The sequence below is a fragment of the Suricata suricatta genome, chromosome 2, assembly GCF_006229205.1.
Source record: "Suricata suricatta isolate VVHF042 chromosome 2, meerkat_22Aug2017_6uvM2_HiC, whole genome shotgun sequence".
In the NCBI taxonomy this organism is placed as follows: Eukaryota; Metazoa; Chordata; class Mammalia; order Carnivora; family Herpestidae; genus Suricata; species Suricata suricatta.
Genome location: NC_043701.1, coordinates 133,715,360 through 133,734,791, shown reverse-complemented (window position 1 = coordinate 133,734,791; position 19,432 = coordinate 133,715,360). Strand labels below are relative to the sequence as shown.

The following is a 19,432-nucleotide window of genomic DNA, read 5'->3' as shown; positions in this document are numbered from 1 at the left end:
TTTAATTTACTTGAGAGGGAGAGAGAGAAAGGAGGAGGAGGGCAGGGGGAGAGAGACAGACCCTTAAGCAGACTCCACCCTCAGCACAGAGCCCAATGCGGGGCTCAACCTCACAACCCAGGGATCATGACCTGAGCTGAAACAAGAGTCAGATGCTCAACCAACTGAGCCACCAGGCGTCCCAAAATCATCACAATTTTAAACATGCACACCCTTTGGCCCAGCCATGCCACTTCTAGAAATCAATCCTGCAGATACACTTGCAGACACAATGTCACAGTTACAAGGACACCAACAACGGCAAACTTTATAATTGCAAAAGACTGAAAATAACCTCAGTGTTTGTTAACAGGTGCAAAAAAAAAAAAAAGCCCATCCCCCAAATGAAAACTAGTTAGACAAATGATGGTACTTTATCAGCACAATTCTCTGTGCTGATTAAAAAGAAAGAGGCAGCTCTGTATGGGCTGATGTGAAATGCTGTTCAAGAAATGAGTGATATCAGCAAGGGGCAAGAGGCTTACTACCATCTGTGGAAAATCAGGGGTGGACACACACAAATGCTGGTATACAGAATACCTCTAAGAGAGAAGAACAAGAAATTGACAAGAGCGGTTGAGGGGAATTGGGAAATAGGGGTGGGAATGGGGACCCACTTTTCATGGATACCTTCTCGTATTGCTCGAATGTATTACCATGTTTGTCTAGTACCCTTTCCAAATAAAAGTGGTTATAAAATAAACTGGAATGCAGCGCCTGAGTGGCTTAGTTGGTTAAGGGTCCGACTTCAGCTCAGGTCATGATCTCATGGGTTTGTGGGTTCGAGGCCCTTGTCGGGCTCTGTGCTGACAGCTCGGAGCCTGGAGCCTGCTTCGGATTCTGTGTCTCCCTCTCTGCTCCTCCCTTGCTTGCACTCTGTCTCCCAAAAATAAATAAATATTTAAAATAAAATAAAATAAAATAAACTGGAATAAAAAGAGTATATGGGGTTGTGTTCTAATCCACTGCCTGCTACAGTTAGTCCTTCATATTTACCTAAATGACCAAGTGTGTCTAAGAAGTTCTGTGATAAACTTAACCCAGCACAAGAAAGAGGGCCTTTATCTTTGACAGAGATGGTGACGGGACCAGGTTTCCAGTATCATGAACCAAAGAATGCTGTTAAACTGAAGACAGCAAATAATTCTCCACCCATGAGCCAAAGCTGATAGATTGGTACTAAGGGCCTAGAGCTCTGTGGGAAGACTGAGGTCAGGCTTGTTTTCAGTGAGAAAGAATGTGGTGGTTGATTAGTGATGTCTGCCATATGAGTAGGATGGGAATGGGGTGACACGTGTGTCACATATTTGCCATTCTTACTTTAGGAGAAGCAGCCTAACAAGGCCGGGAATCTTCTGGGCCATGGAGTTCTTTTCTTCCCTCATTCCTCATGTGCCCTTTTATTTCTGTTTTTGGTCATGCTCATTACTACAAAGTGCTGTGTTCATTCACAGGTTTGGGGCCTTCTGTTAGTTTTTATTCATCAGCAACCTTTCAACCAGAAATATGTGCAAGTATGTACACACGGATACGGGCACATCAAGCACATCGTAGGTGAACATGCTCAGGAGAGGCCTGTGGCTGCTGTGGGGGGATGGGGTGCCCTCAATATGGCACACAGCCTGTCTATCTTACTCTGCACCTTTGTGAAGATAACTCCACTACAGCATTTCTGAGATCACTAGGTAGGAAAAACTCTTAATACTACTTCCTGGTTCCCCTTCCTGCTCTATGCTACTTACTGACCTTCCTGGGGAGACTTCAAAACTTTCTGTGCCTGGAAAACATCCAAGTAAAGGACAGGATAGAGAGAAATTGTTTTTGCTACTGGCTTTTGTGCAGAAGAAACAGAATTTGGATCCTCTAAAATACTTGCAGTCCTACAGTTTCCTCAAGCCCCCAAGTAAGGGGCCATTAACAGTAGGAAGGGGCTTTATTCCTTATGACAAATAAAGGGACCCAGAAGGGACCCTCTTCTCTTTTTCACCAGGGAGTTCTGCCCACCATCCAACCAGTCCCGCATCTGTGGGGGCGGCCAGGGGTAGGAGAGAGAGGGGCAGAGGGGTCGCCCACACTGACTTCTGCTATGGTCTGAGCTCATCCATGGCCATGACAGAGCCTATCTGTACCCAGCCCTGGGTAAGGAGAGAGTCTAAGGGTGGGGAGAGGTCCAGCTAGTCAGCTGTCTACTCTGGGCTTGGAATCAGACTTGGATCGGGTCCCTATTCTCCTACTCACTCTGGTGACCCTGGGCAAGGTATTTAGCTGTTCTGAGCCTGGGTCAGCCCAAGGACTGTTTCGAGCAGCAGAGAAGTTTGTGGGAGGCTCTGCATACAGGCTGGTCTTTATAAGCCAGAGCCTGCCATGCTAGTAGCACTATTGGTGTGCACTCCTCTTGCACATCTCTCGCTCAGCTGGGATGTAGGCTGCTGTAGGGGAAGGGCGAGGTGGATCACTGCCTTTCCTGAGGGGCCAGCCCACACGATCCTTGCCTACTGTGGCCTTTGCTGCTGCTATGACTACTGGTCACTAGAGAGCATTATTAGGAGGGACCCTCATGTAATGTGCCAGGCCTCAGGCCTGGACATGGCCATTGCCAAGTAGTCTCAGGCTTTCCAGCTAGGAAGACAAGTCAACTTCAACTCCTGGGCCAAGGCTGATCAATTGGAAATGGCTGCCCGGAGTGCCATACCTGAAATTCTCACAGGAGAAGATTGCTATCTATGATTGTTTGGTGATGTCTGCCGTGGCTAGAGGGGCAGCATGGCTCTGGTGCCTTTGCTAAGAGTCAGCTTGCGCTCTGCTCCATAGCAGGTGGGAGTCACCTGTCTGGGGCAGGGGTTCGGGGGAGGGGTGTTCAGAAGTTACTGAGGCCTGGGTCCCACCCCCAGAGATTATGAGTGAATACATCTGGGTATGGCTTGGGCGTTGATTGTTCAAAGTTCCATGGGAGGCTCTAACCTAGAATGGGCAAGGACTGAAAGCCAGGCTTTAGCCCATCAAGCCTCCTTAAGGAGCACCTGCCTGTGCCACCAGCCCGGCAGCAAGACCAGACTGGTGGCCAGTGGGGGGGGTGGGGGGGGAGGGGAGGAGAGGTTTACTGATCTCTTGCTGACCAGGGATGGATGCCAGTGGACAGGTCTGTGTTCCTTGTTTTACTCGGGACACAAGCACTTGGGGAGCTTATAGGTCTGTGTTGGAGCAGTCCATTCAAAACCAGTTCCCCTAAACCATAGGATACTACTCAGCAATAAAAAGGCATAAACTGGGGTTTCTGGGTGGCTCGGTGGGTTAGGCATCAGACTCTTGATGTCGGCTCAGGTCATGATCTCACAGTCACGAGATCAAGCCCCAAGTTGAGCTCTGCATTGAGTGTGGAATCTGCTTGGGATTCTCTCTTTCCCTCTCCCTCTGCCCCTCCCCCCTCAAAATAAATAAATAAACTTAAAAAAAGAAAGGGCATGAACTGCTACAACACACACTTGGAGGCATTTCAGGGGTACTGAGTGAAAAAAGCCAGCCTCTTACGTACTGCATGATTCCATTTATATGAAATGACAGAACTGTAGAGAGAGAACAGATTCGCACTGTCAGGTGCTAAGTGAGGAGTGGGGGCAGGAGACACGTGGTTAAGGCTACAAAAGGCAACATGAGGGATCCGTCCTTGCAGTGCTCTGTCTCAACTGTCAGTGTCACACCTTCCTGATTGTGATCTTGTAGAAGAGTTTTGTACGATGTTACCATAAGGGTAACTGGGTAACGGTTCATGGGATCCTTCTGTACTATTTCCTACAACTGCACGTGTATCTCTAATTCTTTCAAACCTCAAAAAATTAAGGACTAAAGAGTGTACCTGTCATGATGAGCACCGGGTGATACACGGAATTATAGAATCACTGTATTGTACACCTGAAACGGATATAACTCTGTGTGTTAACGAACTAGAACAAAAACTTACAAAGTTTAAAAAATTTAATTGAACAGAAAAGGAAAGGAAACCGGCCCTCACCACAGAGGCAGGGTTGAGAGAGCTCTTTGAAAATATTGCTAGAGGTGGGTAAGAAGACGAGCAGCAACGGTCTTCCTCAGGGCAGGAGAGTGAACTAGCTGAATCTGAACTGGGACTCTGAGTTTGGCTTTCTGTAGAACCAAGAATTGGTGACCGCTCTGGGATTTGTTCATGTGCAAGGATAAGCTTGGGGGCTTTTCATGGGGAAGGCTGAGTGACCAAGTAGAACCTGATGAGGAAGTCCCATCCTTCCAAAGAAAGAGAAGAAGAAAGAGGGCGGCAGGACTAGAGGGACTGACATGGTCTGTGACCACCCCCATCAGCTGGAAGGCCTGGCTTCCAAGTGGGAGAGACGCTGGGAACAGGAACAGGGTCCCTGAGAGGCCACACAAGACTCAGTGTGCAAACAGTGCCACCACAGGGCCCAGGCACCCAGGAGAGCTCAGCTGGGCCTTACTAGCTGTGTGACACTGGCACTCACGGCTTGTGAGAATCGGGCACGTCCCTGGCTGCGGAAGGGCCATTCTGCAGCTCCCGGGCAAGAAGGAGCAGGAGAAAGGTTTGAAGAACTAAAGTAGAACCTGTAAAAAGTTAAAAGTCTGGGAAAAGTACCTAGGGGACCTCTCTGGATGCTAAAGGCTCACACTGGACAAGTTAATTCATTTGCAGAGTACTTGCTCTGGGCCAAGCAGGGGCCAAGGCACCGGGAAAGTGGGGGGGGGGGGGGACAGTCTGTGCCTCTAGAGCGGCCAAATAACAGGATAATAACAAGTTAATACTGACCAGGAACAAGGCACCTCACGCATATGTATTTAGTCCCCAGGACAACCCTAGTTAGTAATAGCCCTGTATTCATTTCCTATAGCTTTTGTAACACACTACCATCAACCAGTGGCTTAGAACAATACCTATTTATTACCTTAAGAGTTCCAAATGTCAGGGGCACCTGGGTGGCTCAGTCGGTTGAGCATCTGACTTCAACTCAGGACCTGATCTCACAGTTGGTGGGTTCGAGCCCCATGTCAGCTTTGCACTAAGAGCACAGAGCTTGCTTCAGATTCAGTCTCCTTCTCTATCTGCCCCTTCTCCCTGCTCAGGCACACGTGCTCTCTCTATCTCAAAAATAAATATTAAAAAAAATTCTGAATGTCAAAAGTCCAAGGTCAGTGTGGACTAAAATCAAGGTGTCAACAGGCTTGCATGTCTTCTAGAGGCCTGAGGGGAGAATCTGCTTCCTTATCTTTTCCAGCTTAGTTTCTAGAGGCTTCCTGCTTTCCATGGTTCGTGGCCCCCTCATCCATCTTCAAAGCCGGCAATGGCTGGTTCAGTCTTTTTTTGGAGGCATCATCTGACTTCTTCTTCTATAGTCAAATCTCCCTTTTTTTTTTTTTAACTTTTTAAATGTTTATTTTTGAGAGAGAGAGAGAAAGAGAGAGAATGAGCAGGGGAGGGGCAGAGAGAGAGGGAGACACAAAATCTGAAGCAGGCTCCAGGCTCTGAGCTATCAGCACAGAGCTGACATGGGCCTTGAACTCACACACTGTGAGATCATGACCTGAGCTGAAGTCAGACACTTAAGCAACTGCCCCTCAAATCTCCCTCTTATCAGGTCCCTTATGCTTACATTGGGCCCATCGGATAGTCCTGGGCAATCTCCCTAACTTAAAATCCTTAATTTAATCACACTACAAAGTCCCTTTACCATGGGGAAGTAACACACCCGTCATGAGGTTCATGTGGAGACATCTTTGGGGAGCCATTATTCAGTCTCCCACAAGCACTTGCCTCATAAAATGGGCACTACAAGTTCAATGCTTAGCACAGTGTCTAACCAATAGGAGGCTCCATTGGGAATGAGAATCACTGGGAGCTTTTGTAAAATATCAGGGCCCGAGATTCACTCCTGAAGATCTGGGGTGGAGTGATCTGAACACTGAATTGTTTATAGGCTCCTTAGTGACCCTGCTGGGCAGCCAGGGATGGGGTCGACCATAATAAGCATTGAATTCATGTCAGCAGCTATTCAATAGATGTTTGTTGAATTACACTGAACTAAATCACTCCGGGGGCCTCCAACTGCCCCTGGGAAGGGACAGGAAGGGTAAGCGGGTCTCTCACTGCTGCATCAGGGGCTGAAGAATGAGGTTCTGTGGGCAGAGCCCCAGGACTCAAATCAACTTCACACCCAAAAATGGCTGCCTGGGGGGGGGCTGGAGTCCTTCCTCCTCCCCGAAGTCCACCAAGGGGGCCCCGCCCTGGGCAGAATCTAGTCATCAACGGGCCATTGTTAATGGAACAGAGGGGCTCTGTGCCCATTTAACACTTCCCTCCCTCACGAGGCTGCTCCCAGCTGAGGGTTGGCTCTAGAGGATTACAAGACTGGGGAGGGGGCCCCAAGGCTGTGAAGGGGGGGGATTAGGAGTGGGGGCTGAGAGTTCCTTGGTTGGAGGAGCAGAAGCAGCTTAAAACATAGGCCAGTCTCAGAAAGGCGGCGGGCTGGGAAACCCCAGGGCTGATGCCCGCGCTCGGCTACAATGTCAGGACGAGGTTCCGGTGAAAGCTGGGAACCCGGCGGCAGCCAATGAAACCTACCAGACCCCAACCGCAGTGAAGAGAAGATGGGGCGGTCATGCTTGACTTACCTTCTTCCCTTTAAAAAACCAGAAAGGTGAATTCTGCATGGTAAATGGCACCTTTCATTCCCTATAGAAGAGCAGTGTTTTTAAAAGGGCTGGGAGGGTTTTATGTTCTGTGAGTTTGGGATTTAAGAGGCAGGTAATTCAACCAGGGCTGGGCATAAACGTCCCTTTGCTCAGCAGACCCTTTCTGCATTCGGCACTTGATCTCAATAGTGTGAGCTGGATTTCAGGAGGGTGGCATTTAAGATTCCAGAGATAGCGGCCTGACCAGCACCCCCAAAAATGTCAGAGACCGAATTCTTGTGTTAGCCATCGGCAATTCTCATCTGTTGAATAAAGCAAGTTCTCTGGAAGTCTCTGCCAAGAAGCACCTTGCTCTAAAAAAACAATCTAGGCCGTCAGATCTCAAAGTGGGGTCCAGGGCCAATGGCAGCAGCACCAGGGAACTTGGTGTAAATGCATGTTCTCAGGCCCCTCCCCAGACCTCTTCAGTCAGAATCTCTGGGGGTGGGAACAGCAGGCTGTTCCAGCAATTTCTGTAGGTAAGGTTGCTGTAAAGTTTGAAAATCACTCTTCTAGAACAATTTTTTAAAACTCCAGCCTGCCAGCAATTTGGTAGTCGACAAACTTAAAACTTTTTTTTTTGATGTTTATTTTTGAGAGAGAGAGACAGATCATGAGCTGGGGAGGGACAGAGAGAGAGGGAGACAGAGAATCTGAAGCAGGCTCTGATGCAGGGCTCGAACCCACGAACAAGGAGATCATGACCTGAGTGGAGGTCGGACGCTCAACCAACTGAGCCACCCAGGTGCCCTTCGACAAACTTTTTTGTAAAAACTAAAATAGAATTGTATAGAACTGAAAATATCAGAGTGCAATACGTGTAATAAAAATACACATCAGCTTCATAAACCTTTTGTTTCAGTTCTGTGTATCTTTGTCTGAGGTTTTGGTCCGAAGGTTAATAAACCCTGTTCTGGAGCCAGTATGTACCTGTTTCGGCTGGCTCCCCTTTTGTAACTGGTCTGAATTAGCAGGTTTTAAAGATGGGTGCGTGGGAGCTCCCTTCCCCGGCACAACGCCCTCACGGAGGCCTTGAACAGTAAAAGGGGCTGCTTTGGGGCACACGGCTTCCTTACAACACTGGCCTAAAACTTAAACCGTGCATTTCCCCGTGTTTATCAAACCTCTCTACTACCCTCTCTTCCAGGTATATGTGCCTAGACAAGTATGTGGACGAAATAACTAACTAGTTACATCTGGGTGGTGGGACTGAGGGGGGATTTGTTGCTTTCTTCTCTGTGTCGGTCCATTTTACTTGAATTTTGCACCCTAAGCATCTACCACTATTATAAAAACTATAAAGTCATTACTTAAAAAATAGCAAAGCTGAGGGTCCATCTCTGGGTAGAAACAGAGAAAAGAAAAGGCATTCCCACGGGAGGGTAGGCAGAGCCCAGGGGCCATCCCCTCCCTCATCGTGTCTGCCCAAAGTCTACCCTCAGGCTGAGCCCAAACCCCACCCTCAGCCACCAGCAGTCCCCCAGAGTAAAAGCACAGCCCTGTCCCACCCCCAAGGGAGCCTTTGTGTCTCCTGGGTGGAGTTGAAGGGGAAGGCTCCGGGAGGAGTGGGGAGTGGCGGGGAGGAGTGGGGGGTGGCTGGGATGCGAGGGAGCACTGGGGGGGAGGGCGGTGATCACACTTATCGTCTGGGGCAGCTATTCTCTGGGTTGTGCCTCAATTTTAAAGAGATTTCACCATACATCCTTTTGGACCTTTCCAATTTGGGACTGTGGGCATGTATTACTTAATTCATAAAATTTAATCAAACTTAAAAAAGAATTACAGGCAGGTACCAGTTTTCTACTTGTAGAGGTAGAGGCAGAATTCTTTTGAGGTTAGACGCCCATTTTAAAAGTCATTTTAACAGGCTTCTGAATGTAAGCAGAGGCAAAGCCCGAAAGGGAACTTTCGGCAACGAGAAACAGAATTGTCCCTATAGTCAAGCTTACGAGTTTACCCTGCAAGAAAAGTGACAACTCCAGAAATTGTTACTATGTGGTTGGAGAGAGTCCCTTCCCTTCTAGGTGTGAGCGGGGAGCACCCCTGAAGCCTGCGGGGTCCTGGGGGCTGGGGGAGGGGACGGTGTCAGGAGGAGCCACCTGCAGACTGTGGAATCCTGGGGAGCCTCCACATATCTTTGGGGGGGCACCACTGAACTACGCTAACCTGGGACTTGGGCGTTAACAAGGGGATGAGGGACCCCTGAGAATCCAGCGTCTGTCGGCTGAGTCACATGCTGGGTAATCACCTAAGCCAGGTCTCCCCTGGAGGCCATGGAGGCCCTAAGTTTCCAGGGCAGGACTAGGGCGAGCGAGGCTGGCTATCTACTGGAGACAAAGACAGCCCCCGGAAGCGGAAGCAGAAGCCCGAGGAGGGTCCCTATAGCTTCACAGTACTCCTGGAAAAATGGTAACTCATAGCCCAAGGGAAATCAGAACTTTTCTCTCAGCCCAGAGGGCCATTCTCTCAGGGACCCAGAGACTGCACAATGACACAGAAATGCAAGCCTGAGAACAGAGCTGGCCTGTACCCTCGGTGTCAGAGGGCAGGCTAACTCCACCCTCATTCTGTCTCTGCAGGAAGAAGACTTAAGAGTTTCCGTTTCTCCCCTTTCCAGCCAAGGGCATTTAGGTGAGCCAGAAAACCTCTCTAAGCCTCAGTGTCCTCACCTGGAAGATGGGGATAACCATGCCTCCCTCGTGAGGTGGTGGAGGGTGAGGGCGCCAGTCAGCACAGGGCTGGCCTTGGGCCCCTCCTGCCAGCTGGGGCAGCTGGGGTGGGACAGGACGGGGCTGGACGGGGCTGGGAGTCCCAGAAGCAACTGCGTCAGTCAGCCTGGCATCCTGCGCCGCCAGACCGGGCTGCGGAAGCTGGCACTAGGCCCCTCTCTTGACTCACATGCCTTTTCCAGGTCTGGTCCACCAAAAACAGAACAGACACCCTCTGAACCCCTGTGCTCCTTCCAGAGAGGGAAGTTTCACCCTCCATGGTCACGTCAGCAGGCCAAGAAGCTGGGTGCTCTCTGCCACCTCCTAAATGGATCCACAATCTCCAAGAAACTCTAGGGAGTGATTCACACTGAAAGATGTCTGCACCACACTGTTTGGTAGACATAGTTCATATGCTCCATCTCCTGTGATTCTCTGATGGCTTCTTGTACAGCTGGATGGGGGCGGGGCACTAAGAGTACAGGCGCAGCTTTAATTGGACAGCTGAGGTTTGGAGTTTTTGGTTGTGTGACCTTGGACAAGTCACCTAACCTCTCTGGGCCTCCGTGTCGGCATCTATAAAATAAGGCTACCTCATGCAGTCAGATGCAAAAAAATCAGTCAGCCTGAGGATACTTAGTACATACAGAGCTCCCAGATACTCAACTGTACCTACGAGGAAGGCAGAGGCTTATGGGACCTGTCACAGTGCTGGGCACACAGCTCGACCGGACTTTACTTTTTAAAAGTGATTCCAACACGGGAATTCCCAGAATTCCTATCGGCAGCCTGGCAGGGATGTACTTTTGGAAGCTCTTTATGCCCATCACCACTTCCAGGAGCTCCTGCCAGAGCTGGAGTGTATGAGTGGGGGCGTGGGAGACCCCAGGCAGGGAAGGGAATGCTGGGACGGTGGGAGACAGCCACTGCAGAGAACTCTGGACAGGAAGCCGGGAAGCTGACCTGGCTCTGCTACGCAAGGTGTGAGGGTCCCTTGCAGGACTTTGGGCACCAGGACACCAGAGAACCATAGAGGGCAGACTGGCAGGGGGCAGCAGACAGTGAGACTCGGTGATGTCATGCTTTCCCAGAATGACTCAGTGGTGCCCCAGGGCTGTGAATGGGAGCTGTGTAGTGCGGCCTCGAGCCCTCCCTGTCCCCTCGCCCTTCAGGCTTGCACAGTAGCTCTCTTCCCCGTGGCACCTCCTGTCCTCCCTGCCTGAGGGACCCATGGCTATGGCATTGGTGCTCTCCTCCTAGCTGTGACCCCCATGCTGCCTGTCACGTCTCTCCAATCTCCACATTGAGGGAAGACCTAACTGCCAGAAAGACTTAATTTCATTACTGTCCCTGACTCCTCCTAGCCCAGTGATCTTGGGTGGGTTAACTCACCTCTATGAACCTCAGTCTCCTCCTCTGTAAAATGGAAACATTGCTAACAACCTTGTTGGGTAGTGGAGGGCTTAGTGAGATGGTCTGTAAAATACTTGGTACACGGCAGGTGCTTAGCAAATGGAAAGTATGACATTCAAGGGCCTCTGTGATCTGACCTCAATTTAATTTTCTAGCTGCATTTATTAAAATAATAATAATAATAATAACTCATCTTCTTGATGCTTACCATGTGTGAGGCACCGCTGTAAATACTGGCATAGGGACACATTTTATTCTCCTATCATCCCCATATGGTGGGTACTGTTAGCATCTCCATTTTACACATGAGAAAACTGAGGCACAGAGAGGTTAAGCAACTTGGCATGGTCACACAGCATGTGGGGAGCAGGGTTCCCTGGCAGCCAGCCTGGCCCTACAGCCTACACCTGCAACCACAACTCCGTCCTGCCTCACCTCTTTTCAAGCATCCTTCACGTCACAGTTCCGTCCAAACGGACTCCTTGCCATTCTCTGTATTCGGCCTGAGTCCCATCCCTGACTTTGCCCAATTTCCCTCCTTGCACCTGAATGCCCACCTCATCCATGAAGCCCTCCCCAAGTCCTCCCTCATGTCCACCTTTGTGGGCTCATCACAGTTGGATCCGAAGGTGGTTATCTGTGCCCAGTCTCCTCTCCCCTTCTGCCCTGAAAGCACTTTCTGCTGCCCCCAGGCTACCCTGGGCTGTGTTGGCCACAGGCATGAGCAGGCATGTAGTATCTGCCGATGCCAGGGCCGCAGCACCTAATGTGTCTCCCTGGGTGGTCTAGAGGAGAACTTAGCACTCAGGGCTCCCCTACTTCTGCAAGAATAGCTCGAGGGCTTTGGCTGGAACCCCCACCCCCACCCCCAGGGAGCCTGCCTGCTGGCCTTCCTTCTCTCTGCTCGGGGGACAGGACTGAGCCACAGGAGATTGGCAGTGCCCAGGGGTGGGGCCGGAGGGGCTGACCAGGACATCCCTCTACAAGGGGACAGGACTGAGAAGCACTCGCTGATGGGGCTGAGTCATACTGGGAGTCATGGTGAGTCGGAGGGGGCAGACTCAGACCACTCCCTTAACAGGCGCATCCCATCGGGGAGACTGAGCACTGTCCTATCCTGCATGGTGTAGCTCTGTGTCCTATCCATCACTCCCGGTTCCACAGTCAGGTGGGGACTCACTGGGGCTGTGGGAACACTGGGGACACCAAAGGGGACGAGGCAGACGCTTTCCTGCCTCGCAGAGCTCATTGCCCATAGGAGACCACAGACCATGTAACCAGCAGTGGCCACACAGTGGGGCAAAGTGTGACGAGGGGGACATGCAGGAAGCTGACCTAAGCTTCCAGAGGTGACACCTAAGCTGAGGCCTGTGGCCGAATGGGAGCTGGCCACCAGAAAAGAAGGAAGGAGAATGTTCTTGGCAGCTGGAGAGGCTACAGAGAGCAGGAGGTGTGCGTCTGGAGAACGAGGGCAGTTTGGAAAGCAGATGAGTGAAGATAGAGTGAGGGCTGCAGAAGGGGAAACTGAGGGACGCTGTCCACCGGGAAGATCCCAGGGCACATGGAAGCCACTGGCATCCCAAGCAGCTGGGCGCCTACCCCAGGGGTGGGGCTCCTTGGAATACCCTGATCTGCCAGTTCCTCCTTGCCAGTAGTTTAAATCCCTTCTCCTGCCATACATGCCGTTTCCTGACACCAGATCATTGCCAAGGGGAAGCGGCAATCAGCACACGGCCAGCCTTGCAAAAGAGGCTGACGGACCATCAGAAATGCCCTGCCTGCGGCAACCCGCAGAAGGCCGAGGGCTTTAACTCCCACCCGCAGGGCCCTCACGGAGCGGCCCCTGAAGCCAGCCTCCCCAGAGCTTCCTGGCCAGGGAGCAGCTGCCCGCCTGGCCAGTTGGGAAATGACTCTCCCTGTGTCTCCTGGGGCCACAGGCACATCGGCCAGGCTCAGCCACTGCAGTGTTGTGGCAGGGTCCCAGGAGCCAGGCCAGCCAGGCCACAGGGCTCAGACCCTGCTTTGCACTGACGAGCTGGGGGAGGGGGCCAACTTCCTCTGCCTCTGTGGTTCTGTTTGCCTGCCTATAACATGGCAATAACAAGAAACCTCCCTCGCCAGCTTCCTGTGAGAACACGGGCACTGGCCTGGAAGGTTCTAAGGGCACAGTGCCGTGCACGCTAGCTGCCATGACTGCCACCTCCCGGGCCCCTGACCCTGGCACCTGTGCCGGGCGGGTCTGGAGGAAAACAGCTCCTCTCAGAACAAAATAAGACAGGGTCACGGGTGTCTGGGTTCTTTATCCATCCGTGGGGCCAACTTCCCCTTCCTCACAGGTTCTAGCCTTCTATCTTTGGCCCCTGCAGGTACGGCTGTCCTTAACCCTGCAGCCAGGCCCACGGCCCCGGCACGAGGCGAGTTGTGAAATTTCTTGCTGAAAACTGGTGTAGTGTCAGCCAGGGGTAGGGGGGTGGGGGTGGCCCCGTTTGTTTTCAAAATATTTCCTCAGATAGCACTGCTTTGGCTCAGACATGTTAGCACTTCTCAGAATCCTGCAGATGGTGAGGCAGCCAGAGGGGAAGGGAGAAGAGGGAAGAGGGGAAGAGATCGGGGAGCCCGGGGCCCCACCTCAGGTGGCCGTGTGGGCTCGGCATGTGTGAACAGGTGTGAGCACACACACTGGAAGCGAAGCAGGCCCTCCTGTAGAGGGGGGCTTTCAAATGGCTAAACCGTGGAGACATCTTCTGAACCCCAACTTCCCTCAGAAGCCCAGTGCGTACAACAGACACGGCAGGGAGAGGCCTGGAGCCCCCTCCCATCAGGCCTCAGAGCTGGGGCTCCGCGGAACCTAGTTTGAACACCTCTGTTGCTAAAGGAATCTCCTCCTTTGGGGGAACTCAGTAGCAACATTGTTTTAAAATAATGAGCTTTCTGAGGGAAGATGACATTTTCCTGATGAATTCTAATTGGCATCTAAGATAGCACATGCCGCACATTCTGAGAATCGGGGCTGGGACAGTGCAAAGTGGTTGATTCCATTCACTGACAAGTTTGTCGAGTGCCTCTCTGAGAGAAGTCGTGTGAATTTAGGACTGAGTATCTGGGGCAGAGAGTATGTGGCGAATAATACTTATAACACGGACCTAGTTCCCCGAACAGGCACATTTCGAAACTCCTCACAGATGTTAATTCACTGACAGCCCTATTACCTATGACCTAGGGCTGTCAGTGAACTAAGCTCTTACCAATGAAGAAACTAAGGCCCAGAGAAGTTAAGTAACTTGCCCAAAGTCACATAGTTACTAAGCAGTTCTGCAGGCCTTCTGGCTTTTGGATCTATGCTCTTAACCAATTTGGCTTTGGGAATGGGTGTGTCTGTGTTTGTGTATCTGTGTATGCATACACTTGTGCCTACAAGTATTTTGGTATATAATATGTCCAGCTGTTTACTGAAATATGTGTGTTTGGCGGGAGGGGGGGGCGGGGAAGGGCGCATATCCGAGTGTGTGTGTGTGTGTGTGTGGGTGGGTGAGTGGGTGGGTGTGTGTGCACGTGTGGGCGCGTGCATGCACATTTCAGCCCACAACGATATGTGTGATGGTCTGTGAGCACGAGGGTATGCAGTCTCTCTCCCACCCACCCACCAAGGCTGCAAGTTATGGGCCTCACTCCCAAGTCCTCTCTCTCTTGCAGCAGCATAACAAGGGACTCCCTGGCCAGAGGCAGGACCCAGACAGAGCCTTCCGGCAGTGCTTGCTCCCCAGATCCCAGAGGTTTGCATTTGCTGACCCAGCTCACAGCCAATGCAAAGGCCCCTCAGCCATTCTCTGGGTCCCAGCCAGCAACTGCTCCCACCCCCACCCCCCAGCGAAGCCCAGCTCTCTCTCCTCACTAGGTGCTGGGGTTTAGAATGGATCAACTAAAGCATTGAAGTCATTAGGCAATCATGAATTTGTTTCCTGTCCTATAGACATAGTAACTCACAACCTTGCTGGGGCTTTTGAAAGCTTTGGGCTGAGCTTACATCTCCAGCGCTCTAAGCTGATACGACTCCAGCCAAAAGCAAAGAACCTTGACATTCTAGCTAGTCCAGAAAGCCCTGCAAGGTAAATGTATGGGTTCTGAGGGTTTCTTCACAAGTGAGCCCCGCCTGGAATGGACACAGAGGGGAAAGTTAGCTTTGGTCCATCCAACTCAAAACTGACCCTTAAGACACAAAGCTTCATCAGGTGCCGCAAACCTGGAAAAAGCCCCACCATTCCCCACCATCCAAGTAAAACTCACCAACCAAGAGACCACCCTCTGCCTCGCTGAGTGGGACCACGGCCGAGAGACCTGCTCAGAGGGAGCAGGGCTGAGCTGAAACCCTACGCGGACTTTTCGTCCACATGTTCCTCCTGGTCCCGCGGCCCGTGTGCCCACCCTCCCACAGCACAAGGGTGGCCTGGTGTGTTCCCTGACTTTTGAGGCTCCCAAAGTCAAGGAGGAGGGGCTGGGCAGGGAGGGAGGAGGGGGGAGGGAGCTTGTGAAAGCAGCCAGTAAGCCAGGTGTAACCAAGGGAGGAGGGATGCCAGGACAGCACTTCCCAGGCTGGCCTCCGAGATGGCTGTTTACTTGTGGTATTCAGGAGATGCTGAACTAGGAACTGGCTTATTTATTTTCCACACTTTCCTCCAAATCCTTTTCAGAGTCCTCTAGAACCCCAGTGATAAATTTCCTAGGGCCTAGAGAAACCCACAGACCTTCAGCACACAGTCATCTTTGTGGAGCAGGGGCAGAGGAGGGGAGGGGAGAGCCCAGAGGGGGAGGAATGGAGGGTGGGTATGAAGCTACGGGTGGGGGTGGTTGGGGGCTCCCGTGGCCTGCCTGCCCCCCCCCCATGGATAAGGGCTGGGGAGCAAGTAGCCAGATTTGGGGCAATGGAGCTGAACACTGAGTGTGTCCACCTCCAAGCACAAAACAGACTGTCCAATTGGCCAGGGGCCGCCCGCACCCAGCTGTGGAAGCCCCGTGCTCAGGGCAGGACAAGCAGCATTCTGTCATCTATTTAGTCATCAGGGAAGGAAAGGTGACATTTACTTCTTATTTATGCTGCAGGAATGAAAAGGAGAGCTGTTTTCTTTTCCTCCTACGTGACTTCATGACACACAGGGACTTCTGGGTTTCCTCATGGCTAAGATTCCCGTGGCTGCCCTGCTTTATGACTTCCCAGCGGAGGTGCTCGCTCGAGGCCGCTCCCTGGGCTTCACCCAGCACCTGACAGTGTTCCTAAGTACCTCCGCATCTCAGACACTGGGATGGAGCCAGGGCACCCAGAGAACAGCCTCTGTCCCTTGGGTGGGGAAGTTTCTCCCCGCACCCAGGCTCCCAACCTCTATCCTGGACAGCATGTCCACTCCCCAATGGAGGCAGGAGAGGGTTCTAATCCCTGCAGCTCAGCACTGTCAAGACTCTTGAAACTCACTCAAGGGGGCTTCCTGGAGAAGGTGGGCGGGGGCCAGCTACGCAGTGCTCATCTTCTCCTTTTTTAAGATTGCCAGATTTTCCCATATTATAGACACACTGGCCAGAGACGAGGGTGGGCAGAGCACTGAGGGGCAGCTCCCCTTGTGTATCCAATCTGTATCCAGGCTGAGACCATGGCGGCCCCTAAGTGCCTGCAGGGGTGCCTGAAGGCAGCATAGCTTGCCTGCTCCTAGCTGTGTGACCTTGGGCATCCACTGCACCTCTCTGAGCCTCACTTCCTCATCTGTAAAGTGGGGATGATAACCGCTGTGCCTCTGTGGGGCACATGTGGGAAAGCATAAGCTAGGGACCAGGTGAGCCATGCATTATCACCCCCCCCAGCTCTGCCCCACCCATCTCTCTTGGGGACCAGAAGCTGCCTGGGGCACATGGCAAGTATGGGAACGACAGCCACAACACGCTCCTCTACAGGTGAAGGCTGATTTCCCTGTGTAACAGATTTCTACTCTGGTGAGGGCAGGAAAAAAAAAAAAAAAAAAGAAATACCATCTGAGGATGGCAATTTACCTGGCAATTTCTGCCAAACCCAAACTTAGGAGAATTTGTGTGGTCACAAGCGGCAGCTTTGTCTTAGATAAGCAACGAATCATCTCTCACTGGAATTACTGCAACATCTCCTTCAATTCACTTCCAAATCACTTCTCACCTCCAGATCTACGTGGAAGGCTCTGGCGGTCTGGAGCCACCCAGAGTTTAATTTCCCATGGCCCATGGTGTAACCCAGTCTGGACGGAGAGTGTGGAAAAAGGACTATAGTCAGAGACCCCAGGACCAGTTAGTAAGTAGCCAGTGTTGCTCGCTTGTTGCCATGGAGACAGCCTGGCATCCAGTTCAAATCCCAGCTTTGTTCCTCATCAGCAGTGTGACTTTGAAAAAGTTACTTAACTTTCTGAGCCTCAGTTTCCTAATCTGCAAAGTAGCCATAAAATGCTAACTTCATAGGGAAGGAAAGGCTTAATGAGATCATGCATGTAGAGCTCTTGATTCATAGGACACAAGGTGAGAAGATGATGTGGGGAATAACTGCTTGTGCCACACCACCTGAAATTGGAGGTGGCCAAGTCCAGGTCACTCGTCTCTCATCTGGGGCTACCCATGTGGTTCTGGTCTGCCCATGTACTCTGCTAATTTCAGCATTTAGACCACTGAGAAGCTTGACATGCAGACTGACCCTATTCACAAGGGGGCAGGGGAATGACACATTGCCTTGTGATTCCACGGTCAGGCTGTCCCATATCCTTGCACGCTCTCAATCCCATGCCAGGAGAGAATCACTCCCAAGATGGTTTGCAGACCCAGTTCCAGGACCCTGTGCTGTTTCAGCTCCTCTGGGAAACGCATGCCGGCTGGCAAAGAGAACCCCCCCCACCCCGCCCCCAGTGCTCAGTACAGGGACTGTGACTACCCCCTCCTCCTACTGCCACCACTGAGCCAAGCCCTGCTGGAGGACACAGCCCTCACACCCTTCATGAGACCCATTTCCAGCCAGGACAGCAGGAACCAGGAAGAAACATGCAACACCATCCCCTGCTTAGCCAGCTACAGAAATGGAGACTTTGTTGCTGCCCCTCACAGGGGAACATAGGCCAATGATGAGATTCAAGACCACAGGGCCAGCCCATAGGACACAGTGAAACATGCTGCTTGGGCCGCTTCTCCAGACAAATCAGGCAGGGCTCCCTGGAACCCCTCAGGGCCTCCCCCTGCAGGAAGACCATTTCCAACCCAGGTGAGGCCACCAGGCTTGGCTCATAGTGAGTCCTTAGCAAACATTAATTATTGGTGTCATTAATCATCAATTAGCCACATATTGAGTATGAGCTGTGTGCCAAGCACTGTGCTTGGTCCAGAACATCCTTGAACTGTCCCAGGGCCCCAGCACACCAGAGCATCCAAAACCAAATACAGCTTCAGGTGCAGTGAAAATGAAAAGGGCTCCAGCACTGCCCTGGTTTCTTCATGACCTTGGGAGTCTTAAACATCCCCCAACAACCCCTACCCCGGGTTACACGTTACACACACACATATCCAGGTTGGAATCTCCTCTGCTGGTCCTCCTGGAAGTCCCTCTGAGGAAGCACATCCGCTGGGGTGGGGGTGGAGGTGGGTTGGTGGTTTTTTTCCAATCAAGCCCTGTCACTGCCACCACCCAGCTGTCCCCCGCCGCCGCATCGCATCGGCCTGCTGCTTTTTCCACTCTGCTCAGAGCCCAGCACGCCGGGTCTGAGTTTTATGAATCACTCCCTCCTCTCTTCGGGCCTCGCCTCCGGAAGGGCTGCGCAGACCCAGACACATCACCAAGACACCGACTTTCCACACCAGACTGGCTCCTGCTGAACCTCAAGATCCAAATGCAGTGTCTGCTTCCCCGACCCCACTTCTAGCCTCGGGGTGCCGGCCACAACTTTCAAAGACAAGACAGCTCTTCCCTGGCCCATCACGCTTTGGGGGCTCCATACTGGGGAGCGGGGGTGCTACAGACAAAGACCGTGGATGTATCTGAGGGCAGGAGGTCGTGCTTGGTCTAAACATCCAAACCCTGGCGCCCCCAGAATTGTACATTTCGGTCTGCGGCGTGTGCCGGGTCCATGTGGCGTGTGCTTGCGGCGAGGGCGCGCTGTGTCGCTGGCTTGCATGATGATGAGCTGAGTACCTGGCAACCTGAATCTGGGTGCGGGGTGGGTCTGGGGGCTGCGGGCGCCCGCGTGGAGTTTTCCCTGGGCCGGGAACTCCCTCTCCCACGCTCCGTTTCGCCCCCTCTTCCTCCAAAGTTTGGCGGGCCGCCCGGACGGGGAAGGTCGGGGGGCGCACTGCTGGGCGGCCTTCCCCGGGCCTCGGAGGCGGTTCCGGGACGCCGGCGCCTTACTTACCCCGGCCGCCGAGCCTCCTCCGGCGGGGGCGGATCCGACTGTCCGCGGCTGGGGTCCTGCGCCTGCAGCATCCGCTCGCAACTTTGCCCTCCTCTGCGTGAAGCCGGCAGAAGCGGCTCCGAGCGCTCGCGGCCCGGGCTCTGTGCCGTGCGCGGAGGCGGCGGC

General features: G+C 52.4%; 1 protein-coding gene and 1 long non-coding RNA gene across 5 annotated transcripts in view; one reads left to right on the top strand and one right to left on the bottom strand.

Annotated features, from left to right (window-relative positions):
• CHST3 (carbohydrate sulfotransferase 3) overlaps positions 1-19,426 on the bottom strand; it is a 28,490-nt gene extending 9,064 nt beyond the window's left edge. For 3 of the 4 annotated variants that reach the window (XM_029931875.1, XM_029931876.1, XM_029931874.1), the window contains exon 1: positions 19,268-19,426. The gene's annotated coding sequence lies outside the window, so the exon portion shown is untranslated. The other variant, XM_029931877.1, reaches the window with a different exon arrangement.
• On the top strand, positions 2,621-9,959 carry LOC115285515. The gene is made up of 3 exons (XR_003905559.1): positions 2,621-2,853; positions 9,330-9,381; positions 9,662-9,959. It is a non-coding gene; the product is annotated as an uncharacterized LOC115285515 (long non-coding RNA).
• Positions 19,427-19,432: the final 6 nt, after the last annotated feature.